This window comes from Sparus aurata, chromosome 14, assembly GCF_900880675.1.
Source record: "Sparus aurata chromosome 14, fSpaAur1.1, whole genome shotgun sequence".
In the NCBI taxonomy this organism is placed as follows: Eukaryota; Metazoa; Chordata; class Actinopteri; order Spariformes; family Sparidae; genus Sparus; species Sparus aurata.
The window spans coordinates 25303529-25315904 of record NC_044200.1 but is presented as its reverse complement, the minus strand read 5'-3'; the positions used below and the strand labels follow the sequence as shown (position 1 = coordinate 25315904).

The following is a 12376-nucleotide window of genomic DNA, read 5'->3' as shown; positions in this document are numbered from 1 at the left end:
GAGAGACGTTCAGGATCATTTTATACACGTTCTGTTAACAACCAGAACAAACAGAACTTTCACTCAGGAGACGTCTGAACACACAACTGTGAATTATTTTAATTCTACTGACGCTACATAACATTATTACTTTAACCTCCACAGACCACAACATCAAGACCAGACTGGGATTGTTGAGCCTCAGTCCAGTGAGACCTCAGGCCCGGTTCTGCTTCTGCTTCTCTTTCTGTTTAATGTTTAACAATAAAAGATGACAGATGTTTGAGTTCTTCCTTCTCCTGCTGCACTGAACCCACCGAGCTGCAACATTAAAGCTGAGCATCAGGTTCAGGAGGAACGTGAAAACACTTCCTGGTCAGTTAATGTTCCTGCTTGATAAGAGCAGAACAAACCGAACAAACACGGCGACTGTTTAATCAAAGTGTTAAAGTCTAACTGATGTTCAAACACACTTTCAATGAGTCACTGATGAGGAACTCTGACTGACTGAGGACGCAAACTGGCTTTTATTCTGAAAACGAGAGGAAACATTTGATTAAATTAAAGATCAATGTGAAGCTGATGGAAACTGATTCTTCTTCTTCTGTTCAACAAATCATTGATCCTGTCCTGATCCACAAATCACTCTCAGGTCACAGAGAGGAAGATCCACCAGTTCCTCCTGTTAGTGTGAAGATAAATATACTTTATATATCTTCATGTTTCTGATGATCATACAGAACGAGACTACAAACGTCTCACACACACAGATCAACACATTTAGTCTCTGAGCTCAGCGGAGACGAGCGGCTCAGCTGACGGGAGCAAAGGAGGAAGTCAGGTGAGGCAGCGTGATGTTTGAGGAACAGGTGGATTTATTATGAGGGGAAAACGACCTGTTCTGTGTTCTGATACGACGACTTGTTGTGTGTTTATGGTGTTTACACACAAACATGCGTCAGTCCAGTAAATCATGTTGACAGCTGACATCATCGACAGAAACGTTACAACATCTGACGGAGGAAAGAAACAAACTTCCAGCAGCCGGCTGGACCACGAGCGCTCCGCTGGAGGCTTCAGACTCTCTGTACAGCTGATGACCGACTGTGACTGCTGCCAGTCAACGTCACAGTGATGTCACAGTGATGTCACAGTGATGTCACAGTGATGTCACAGGGTTTTGTATTTCCACCACAGCTGGTCTACCTGCCTGAAGGTGAGTCTTAAACTCTCGTCCCAACCCAGTGGTACCATCAGAGGATCAGCGCTAACGAAGCAGCTCCGCTAATTCAGTTAAACATGTTCCACTTCCTGTAACTCCTTCACAATAAAAGCCCCCTGTTATTTAGTTATTTGTTTATGTTTCACTCTGTGTCTGTAGATCCAGCTGGGGTTCTCTCTGCAGCCGTGTTGCTGACAGCACGGGTCAGGTCCGGTTCTGCTCTCACTGCGAGTCCCTCCTGGTGGTGCATTCAGGTGCTCATTAGAAGGTCAAACAACACAGTCTCGCTCATACAAATGCGTTATTAATCTGTGATGAATACAAATAATACAGAACTACTCATGGACGGGACGTCTGTCCTGTCAACCAACCCAACACAGAACTACATGAGGAACACGCACATCCGCCACAGAAAGTAGTCCCAGGAAGAAAGGTCGTCTCACTGTGTGTGTTCTGATGGGAGAATGAAACTGAAGGTGAGAACTGAGTGTTTGGTTTTAAACACATAAAATCTCCTGTATGGTCCTTTAACTCCTAAAAGGTGCTGAAATCTTAACCGGCTCTCGTGATTGGCCGACAGAATTACACCACCATCCTGAATATTTCTGATGTTTTCAGACTGAAAGTGAACCTGACGACAAACAAACAGCTGAGAGTCTGTCGCACACAGGACAGGAAAGAGGATTGTAGAAGATTTACATCACACACACACACACACACACACACACACACACACACTCACTCACACACACACACACACACACACCTAATCCCTACCTTCCTCTTGAACAGGAACAGCACTTCATTCACTTCAATACAAATATTATTTTCTTTAATCTCAGAATCTCGACTTTAATCCCAGAATAATTACACAAAGTTGTGACTATATTCTCAGATTTATTTATATAATCTCAAAGGTCTGACTGCAATAACTTCATTATTTTCTCACTTTTATTCTACGACGGCTGCAGTCCATTCAGGTGAGCTCGCTCCAGGCTCTGGTTCTGTGCACCTGAACTCACCGGGTCAGTTAACAGTGGTTCTGTGCACCTGAACTCACCGGGTCAGTTAACAGTGGTTCTGTGCACCTGAACTCACCGGGTCAGTTAACAGTGGTTCTGTGCTGGAGGACTTTGTTTGTACACCAGCTCATCAGTCTGCTGATGTTTAAATCGTCCCGGCACAGACGCACAGCCTCTGTTCTGACCCGATGTAATGATCGTCTGTGAGCTCTGTAATAATGAGCGTGAGGGAATGAGAGCAGGTTCTGCTGTGAGGATTGATTAATTGTCCTCTGACTCTGCGACTGGATCGAGGCCACAGCGCTCTGCAGGGAGCTGTAACCTACATACTGTACACAGAGGACACGTTACTGTACTGTACCAGCCCGGCCCGGCCCGAGCAGCGCTGGGTTCAGGAGCTGATGTGACGTGTAGAGGCCAAATCGTTAAAGACGCCCAGAATCTTTTTTTATACACAAACCTCCTGAAATGACTCGTTTCACTGTCGGGCTCTGATCCGTTCTGAAACATGGGTACAGTTCAGAAGCTCCACTGAGCTCGAGGTCGGTCCGCTAAACTGGATCACTACCGACGCCAGAAATAGAAACTTCTGTCAGCAGGAAATCTTTTTCCCCTCCAGCTAGTCGTTCCTGTGGTGACCCACAAGGCTCCAGCAGCCAAAGACCTGGTTCCAGAGCGGGCCCCGGCTCAGAACCAGCACCTGAACCGCTTTGGTTCAAAAGGGGATCATGAGAAGCACCGACTGGTCCAGGACCTGTTCTGGATGATGGCACTTTCTGCTCCTGGCTTCTGTCTGATCGGGCCGAGCTGTACCACCACAGAGAACCACCAGAACACTGAGTGACCACGAAGAACAAGAAGATCAGACAAAAGATCAGAGTCTTCCCTCTCTTCATGGTACTGCCACTACATAGCCTTTGTGCTAAGCTATGCTAAGCTATGCTAAGCTAAGCTAAACACACCCGGCTGCTCCTTTAAGATCCATTCAGCCATGATGAACCATCATGAGTTCGTTCAGCTGCCAGCAGCCTGATTCCTTCACCGCTGGCAGTGATTAATCCATTCTCATCAGCAGCCGCTCTGCATCGACTTTAATCCAGCAGCTGTGACAGCGACTCATCAACACATGATCACAGCCGGCCCAACGCCAGCGGCTCCGAGAGCCCGTCCGTCTGTGACAGGAAGTCCCACAGCCACTGAAAGTCCAGGAAGGCTAATAATAATAATAATAATAATAATAATAATAATAATAATAATAATAATTATAATCCATCATAACCCTGAAACTGCTGAGAGTCAAACGATGATGAGGAGAGCTGAATTCTTCATCTTTATATCAAAACAGGAGCTGAAGTTCGAAAGTTTTGAAGAAATGTTTAGTGAAGAAGAAGAAGAAGAAGAAGAAGAAGAAGAAGAAGAAGAAGAAGAAGAAGAATGTCAGACTCTATAAACGGTGTTTGAACACAGAGACAATAAAGACAGAGTTTGACTTCTTGTGCTCGTGCTCGTTTCCACAGATTCCTGTGTTACTACAGACTCCAGATCAGTTCAGTCTGATCCAACAGCGAGCCTGTAAAACTAAAAATAACTCCAGTCAGGTTCGGAGTCGAGCCAACAGAGCGACCTGGACTGCTGACACACAAACACCTCAACAACTATTTACACTCAAACAGACGCCTGAAGCTTCATGTGATTTACCATTTAAACACTTTCCTGCTGCTGACAGTTCTGCCATCGTTAACTCTCACACAGATCTGTTGTTTCTGTCCTCACACACTTCTTTACAAAGATCTTACAGCAGGAGCTCGACTTCCTCCTGGAGGCTTCTAGACAAATCAAATGATATTCAGCCCAAAACAACAACAATTGTTTCAGAAAGCTCAGTTCCTCTGATTTGTCCAGAGTGAACCCTCCTCACCAACACATCAATAAAGGATCTCTGAGGAAGAACATGAACCAACATGGCCGACGCTGTCACAGTTTCCTCTGGTACCAGTCAGCTGATCTTCATCACACAGGAGAAGATTCTGGAAGTGATGCTGCAGGCTAATGCTAAGCTAGCTGCAGGCTAACGCTAAGCTAGCTGCAGGCTGATGATCGATTTACCATTAAGAATCGAAATCATGACACTAATTTCTGTCATACCACCTGCTGCTGAGAGGACAGAGACGTTACAGAAATAAATAAATAATAAATACATACATACATACATAAATAAATAATAAATCCTCTTCGGCTCCCCATAATATTTAAATTTGATCCAAATCTTCTTGTTTTCATCTAACTATAAAAGCTCCACTCCTCTCTGTACGTTTCCTGCAGATGTTTCACAATAAAAGCTTTGGATGTGAAGTGAAGCAGACCGGACCGCCCGCTCTCTAACCGGACCGCCCGCTCTCTAACCGGACCGCCCGCTCTCTAACCGGACCGCCCGCTCTCTAACCGGACCGCCCGCTCTCTAACCGGACCGCCCGCTCTCTAACCGGACCGCCCGCTCTCTAACCGGACCGCCCGCTCTCTAACCGGACCGAGCGCTCTCTAACCGGACCGAGCGCTCTCTAACCGGACCGAGCGCTCTCTAACCGGACCGCCGCTCTCTAACCGGACCGAGCGCTCTCTAACCGGACCGCCCGCTCTCTAACCGGACCGAGCGCTCTCTAACCGGACCGAGCGCTCTCTAACCGGACCGAGAGCTCTCTAACCGGACCGAGCGCTCTCTAACCGGACCGCCCGCTCTCTAACCGGACCGAGCGCTCTCTAACCGGACCGAGCGCTCTCTAACCGGACCGAGCGCTCTCTAACCGGACCGCCCGCTCTCTAACCGGACCGAGCGCTCTCTAACCGGACCGCCCGCTCTCTAACCGGACCGAGCGCTCTCTAACCGGACCGCCCGCTCTCTAACCGGACCGAGCGCTCTCTAACCGGACCGAGAGCTCTCTAACCGGACCGAGCGCTCTCTAACCGGACCGCCCGCTCTCTAACCGGACCGTCCGCTCTCTAACCGGACCGAGCGCTCTCTAACCGGACCGAGAGCTCTCTAACCGGACCGAGCGCTCTCTAACCGGACCGCCCGCTCTCTAACCGGACCGAGCGCTCTCTAACCGGACCGAGCGCTCTCTAACCGGACCGAGCGCTCTCTAACCGGACCGCCCGCTCTCTAACCGGACCGAGCGCTCTCTAACCGGACCGCCCGCTCTCTAACCGGACCGAGCGCTCTCTAACCGGACCGAGCGCTCTCTAACCGGACCGAGAGCTCTCTAACCGGACCGCCCGCTCTCTAACCGGACCGCCCGCTCTCTAACCGGACCGCCCGCTCTCTAACCGGACCGAGCGCTCTCTAACCGGACCGAGAGCTCTCTAACCGGACCGAGCGCTCTCTAACCGGACCGCCCGCTCTCTAACCGGACCGAGCGCTCTCTAACCGGACCGAGCGCTCTCTAACCGGACCGCCCGCTCTCTAACCGGACCGCCCGCTCTCTAACCGGACCGAGTGCTCTCTAACCGGACCGCCCGCTCTCTAACCGGACCGAGCGCTCTCTAACCGGACAGTCCGCTCTCTAACCAGACCGTCCGCTCTCTAACCGGACCGTCCGCTCTCTAACCGAACCGTCCGCTCTCTAACCGGACCGTCCGCTCTCTAACCGGACCGCCCGCTCTCTAACCGGACCGAGCGCTCTCTAACCGAACCGTCTTCCTCTGGAGGGTCCTGACCCACTTTCACAACACCGACACCTGAAGACACTCTGATGCGACACTGCACAGGAAGTCACTGCACACCTCTTGTTTTTAAAAGTCCTGTTAGTTCTGAGCCTGACCCGGTTCAGCAGACACAGATGAAGCCACAGCGATCTTACCTGCACGAAGCGTCCACAGGTGAGCAGCGTCTCGGCAGTGTCTCAGGTAAAGACTCTGGGTTTCATCTGTGACAGATTACTGAGGATCCAGGTCTCTGCAGGACCTGGATTTGCTGCAGCAGCTTGTTGTTGACGAGTCTAAGCCTCTAATTAATGACTCATTATGGGCAGGTGGGGGAGGGGCAGGGGGCGGGGCCTGTAGAGCAGCTGACAGGTGGCTGACGGCAGAGAAAACGCCCACAGACTTAAAGCTCCTCAGCAGGAGGTGGCTGAACAACACTGTAATCCTCAGTTACTACCATCACTGTCACATGTAACTGAGTACTTTTACTCAACTGCAGTTAAGTACAATTTAGAGGTATTTGTACTTTACACTGTCAGTTACTTTGTGTACGGAGAGTAAACACCAGGTGATGAAGACAAACTGACCTGGTGGACGTCAGTTAATGTGACTGATTACTGAACGGCCAGCTGATCAATCAGCTGCTGATGATTCAGATTCTGCTTGAACAGAAAATCAATGAAGTGAATCAGAAACGTGTCAGAGATCCAAACAGCTGTTAATCTACATCAGAATTCTTCAACATTAATCTTTAATAATCTGATAATCCAGATTTAATTACACTGAACCTCAGTGATCCACAGGGAGCAGAAACACACTGAGCTCAGCTGATGACAGGAAGTCACTCTTATTGATCAGGACACAATGTGATCATCTATCTGCTGCTGGACCGTCACTGATGACCTTTGTCCTGATCCGTCTTAACGGACCTCTTTAAACCCAATCAGACCGAGACAATGAGGCTGTTCAGTCCTGGTGTCAGCATCCACCAGGAGTAATCTGATTACAGCTGGACAGCTCTCAGTCCGTCACAGCTGACATTAACCTGATGTGATGTCACTTCCTGCTTTTTATGAAACAAACCCGTCCATCACTGAAACAAACAGACTCCATGTTTCTACTCAAAGACAGAAAGAAGTTCATGTAGAACATTTGCTGAATGAACAAGAAGGTCCAAATAATGCAGAATGAGTCAGAGACAGAGTTTCACAGAGTTTATAAAGTGTCTCCAACTCAACAACTCACTAAACTGACACATTTGTTAAGGGAGTCTGGGGACTTTCTCCACGGGGACAAAGAAGTAGCCTATATTGTTCCTGTTTAGTGTCTTTGTAACATGTGACATGTTTAGATCAATAACATGTTTCTTCTTTCATAAATGGAGTGTAAATGGTGACATCAGTGTAAACAGTGTGTTCAAACAGCTGATCAATGTTGGCAGGTAAGACTTTAGCACTTTAGACACAGAAGCAGACAGGCTGGTACAGACATGCTGCCACATGTTGGAACATTAACACGTTTCTAACACACTGAATATCAGAAGGTCAGCGTGGTATTTAAATAATGATAAATACAGCCGACGTATTAAAACATCAGTGATAAAGCTCCAATTACATCACAGCATCAGGCGGCATGGCGGGTATTTATTTATATATATATAAAAATATATATTAAAATGCAGGACTTATGAGTTAAGCTTCAGTTGTGATTGTCAGTGTGTTCTTTCTTTAAGACAGAAAAAATAAAAACTCAGAGAGGAGGATTAGAGCGCACACACACACACACACACACACACACACACACACACACACTCACACACACACACACACACACTCACACACACACACAACACACACACACACACACACAGGATTAACAAACAGTCTGCTCAGCTCGATTAATATGAAACTGCACCCGGTGAACAAACATCTCAGGTCAAACATTAAAAACCTGCTGGCTTTAAAAGACCTGAACACCAGAATTCAGCCGCAGCACCTGAACACCTGAACACCACCTGAACACCTGAACACCTGAACACCACCTTAACATCACCTGAACACCTTAACATCACCTGAACACCACCTGAACACCACCTGAACACCTGAACACCACCTTAACATCACCTGAACACCTTAACATCACCTGAACACCACCTGAACACCACCTGAACACCTGAACACCACCTTAACATCACCTGAACACCTTAACATCACCTGAACACCACCTGAACACCACCTGAACACCTGAACACCACCTTAACATCACCTGAACACCACCTGAACACCACCTGAACACCACCTGAACACCTGAACACCACCTGAACATCACCTGAACACCACCTGAACATCACCTGAACACCACCTGAACACCACCTTAACATCACCTGAACATCACCTGAACACCACCTGAACACCTGAACACCACCTGAACACCTGAACACCTGAACACCACCTGAACACCACCTGAACATCACCTGAACACCACCTTAACATCACCTGAACACCTGAACACCTGAACACCACCTGAACACCACCTGAACACCTGAACACCACCTTAACATCACCTGAACATCACCTGAACACCACCTGAACACCACCTGAACACCTGATCAGTCTGATCTTACAGCTGGTCCACGCTGTGGCCTCAGGATGGATTCTGTTGGGTCGGTTGCTGACCAGCGATAGACGACAGCTCAACAGTTGAAGTGATTATTGATTATCAGTCAGATAATGTGTCAGTCCGACATCATGAGACACTTTTACACACTAACTGGCTCCAGAAGTGGAATAATAACAATAAACATCTGAATCAGCTCGTTATCTGAACTTAATCAGAGCTGATGTCATTCTGTCACTTCTGCTGACAGTCACACTCTGATAGTGACTCATTTTCAGATAACAGATCAGACTGTATTGATCTGTATTGATCAGCCTGCTGCCTCTCCCACTGTCAAATCACTGAACTGTCTTCTGCTCTGAAACTCAACTCCTGGAGAAACTCATCAGCTCCAGTTTCCTGTTTCTGTCCCATAATCCCACACGGGCTCCTCCTGCACATCACAGCAGCACCTGGCAGGTACGGTTACATCAGCCCGTCGCCGCGGCAACAGACCACACACACGCACACACACACACACACAGGAGACGCCTGGTAACAGTCAGCGACAGCAAAACATCAATTGGTTTGGATCTTATAGAGAGTTACCGAAGAATTGCTGATCAGCTGACTGGTACCAGATGAAACTGTGACAGCGTCGGCCATGTTGGTTCATGTTCTTCCTCAGAGATCCTTTATCGATGTGTTTGTGAGGAGGGTTCACTCTGGACAGATCAGAGGAACTGAACTTTGTGACAAACTGAGTTTCTCTCTTCTGTAGTTTCTTGTTGAATCACTAACAGCTGATTGTTGATTTATTTTTGCTGAATATTTCAAACTGTTCTTTCTAAAGAAGAGTTTGAAAATGTTACGAGCAGATCTATTTCATGTACAAACTAAAGAATTCCTTGTTGACTTTTGGTTTCAGACTGGACGACTTCCCCTGACGTCCTCCTTTGCTGCTGTAATAATTACTGCACCTGCTAACTAACACTAATCTGGGTCCTAACGAGCTGCTCTCTGCAGAAATGATTGTTGTTCTGATGAGGACCGGCTGGGATTGGAGACTTCACCAGTCCATCTCATGATTTAAATAATGTTCAGGTTGATTTTTGAACGTTCCTCAACATGATCATCCAGCTGTGAACACACTCGATAAGTTTAAATAACACTTCAGAATAAATGACCAGCAGCAGCTCGTCTCCTGCTCTGCTCTGAGTCCAGTGTTTTCCCTCCAGATATGTTCGTTCAGTAAACTTCCTCCATCAGCAGAAACTCTGAGAGCCGGGAAACATCCAGAAATAGAGTCTCTCAGGAGGACGTTTCCCATGAAGAGCAACAGATCCAGGACCAGCTGTGGACTTTAATCCTCCGCTATCTGACCCACAAGGGAAAAACCTCCTCGAATGGGCTGAGAGCAGTTCAGATTACACAACACTCGGCTCAAAGGTCCTCCAAGTGTTCAGCATCAGCAAATGTGGTTTTCTAAGAGCCTGACGACCTTTGACCTCCAGGAAAAACAGCCACCAGACGCTAACAGCGGGCTAACAGCAGGCTAACATCACTGTAGGCGGCTGTGGTGACTAAAGGCCTGAACACACTCTGAACACTAGACTTTTCTGTGTGTTTTGGTAAACAGCTTTTTTAAATCTCTGGTTTTCTGCTCGTCTGGCTTCTGATTGGCCGACGTGGTCGTACATCACAGGTTACATCTCACCTGTGGCTCTGTGTGCTCGACATACTGTTGGTGCAGATGAGAATTTTACAAGAAACCAGAGGAGAAAAAATGCTTTTTTAAAAACTCCAGTCAAACATTAGAACAAGATGACGTCACTTAACGGTCACGAGCCTTTAACACCTGCAACACCTGTCCTGCACACTGACCAGGTGAGCTCACCTGAGCTGAGGTCACAGCAGGGAACTGATGAGCTGACCTCTGACCCTCAGGAACACATTCACTGTGACACTCAATAATCACACCGTGCTAAACATTAAACTGAGTGTTTTCCCGCTAAAACCAGGTGAGGCCGAGCTGTCAGAGCCGACAGGAGATTAACGGAGACCTTCCGGTCACCCCGGCTGGAACAATGAGGGGCCGTGATATCTGTCGGCCCTGGAGACCAGGATCCATTCAGACCAGGATCCATTCAGACCAAACAAAAGGGCTCCGACACACCGAGCAGCCGCAGACACGCCGCCGGGCTCAGGCCGCCTGCTGCCCGGCTGCCGCTCACACACCTGCGGCTCGGCTCGTCTTTCATCCCGGTACATCTTTTATTTTCCACTGACGAACTGCAGAGCTGCCCTTCACCTGTCTGTCTCACTGCGCCAAACCCCATTCACAATTTTGTCGATTTAAGGAGAACTCGAGCCACATTGTCAGTATTACTGTGTTGGACCTTGACTCGGTTTGAGGAACCATTTAGGGACCAGTTCGTAACTTCGGCCTCAATATGATCCACTTTAGACTCTGGACAATTTCAGCCTACTAGATACCACCTGTCACCACGTACCGACCATCCGCCGAGAGGACGTGAGAAAGAAGCGCAGAAGTGCTGGTCAAAGTAGAATATCTGTCAGTATGATGGATTTGTGTGTGGATGATATAAGCCGAAGTAAAGATGTGAGTCTGACTCTTCATTAAATTATATTATTTCGTGTATGTTTGCCAGAAATTACCAACAGAATCATTTAAATCCATATTTTCCTCTGCGGTCTGGTGCGGCTGCTCTCCGCTTACATGACCGAAGGGCCACCAGTCCCTCCGCGGAGCCGCCGGGCGGATCGAGTTGCCTCGGTCCGGTTCTACATCAGCTGCTGACCGTTAGGACGAGCCGGTCCTAGGTGTGGCGGTAAAGGTGGAGGTGGAGGTGAAGGTGGAGGTGGAGGTGATGAGGGTCATCAGAGCAGCTTACCTGCAGCTGGCCGCCGTTACACAAACATGGCACCAATCACCGCGCGTCTCCGCTCCGCGCTGCTCACCGGCTCCTCCAACACTCTGTGCCCGAGCTGCAGACACACAACACCGGGCCGAGCCGCTGACAGACACACACACCGGGCCGAGCCGCGGACACACACACACACACATACACACACACACACACACACACACCGGGCCGAGCTGCTGAACTACACTTGACTCTGAGTTGTGAGCAGCAGTCAACCTGCCGGAGACTCCGCGGCTGTGATCCCTCAGTCCTGACTGACAGGAGGACCAGCTGCCTCTCTGGACACGCCCCCTCATCTGGACACGCCCCTTTACGTCTCCAACACACACACACTCTCCATGGACATAATTGTGATATAATTTGTCCACATAAGTTAAAATGTAAGAATATAAAAACTAAAAGTTTAATAAAATATCATCTTTCTTCTCATAACTTTGACTTTTTATTATCATGACATATAATGAGAATCTTTGTTTTCATCAAGTTATTTTTTTTAACTTTGTTTTTATCATAGTTGGCAGAAACGTGCTTCCACACTGTCACAGTGTACAAATACTCTGTTACAAGTAAAAGTACTGCAGCAGCTTCATCTCAGCACGAACACCAACTCAAAGGATCAAAGTACACGGATAATAATAATAATAATAATAATAATAATAATAATAATAACAATTATTATTATTATCATCATTATTATTAATAATAACAATAATAATCGCAATTATTATTATTATTATTATTATCATTATTATATAGTAGTATTGAATTTTTCAGTTAAGTTCCATGTGCAGTTTATTTCCTGTCAGTCAGGTGAACACGTGGACTCCTGAGCAGCTGGAGTCAGACTGTGTTCTGGGTCTGATCCAGGTGAAGTCTCTCACCTGGATCAGACTCTCACCTCTGACAGTCTGAGC

The 12376-nt window shown here is 47.7% G+C and overlaps 1 protein-coding gene across 7 annotated transcripts in view; it reads right to left on the bottom strand.

Moving 5' to 3' along the window:
- The window catches only part of eps8a (EGFR pathway substrate 8a, signaling adaptor), a 41158-nt gene extending 29447 nt beyond the window's left edge, over positions 1 to 11711 (bottom strand). For 5 of the 7 annotated variants that reach the window (XM_030440572.1, XM_030440567.1, XM_030440575.1 and 2 more), the window contains exon 1: positions 11430 to 11711. The gene's annotated coding sequence lies outside the window, so the exon portion shown is untranslated. Of the gene's footprint in view, positions 1 to 6077; positions 6137 to 11429 lie in introns of those variants that run through there. The other 2 variants (XM_030440573.1, XM_030440569.1) reach the window with 2 other exon arrangements.
- Between the last annotated feature and the right edge of the window lie 665 nt (positions 11712 to 12376).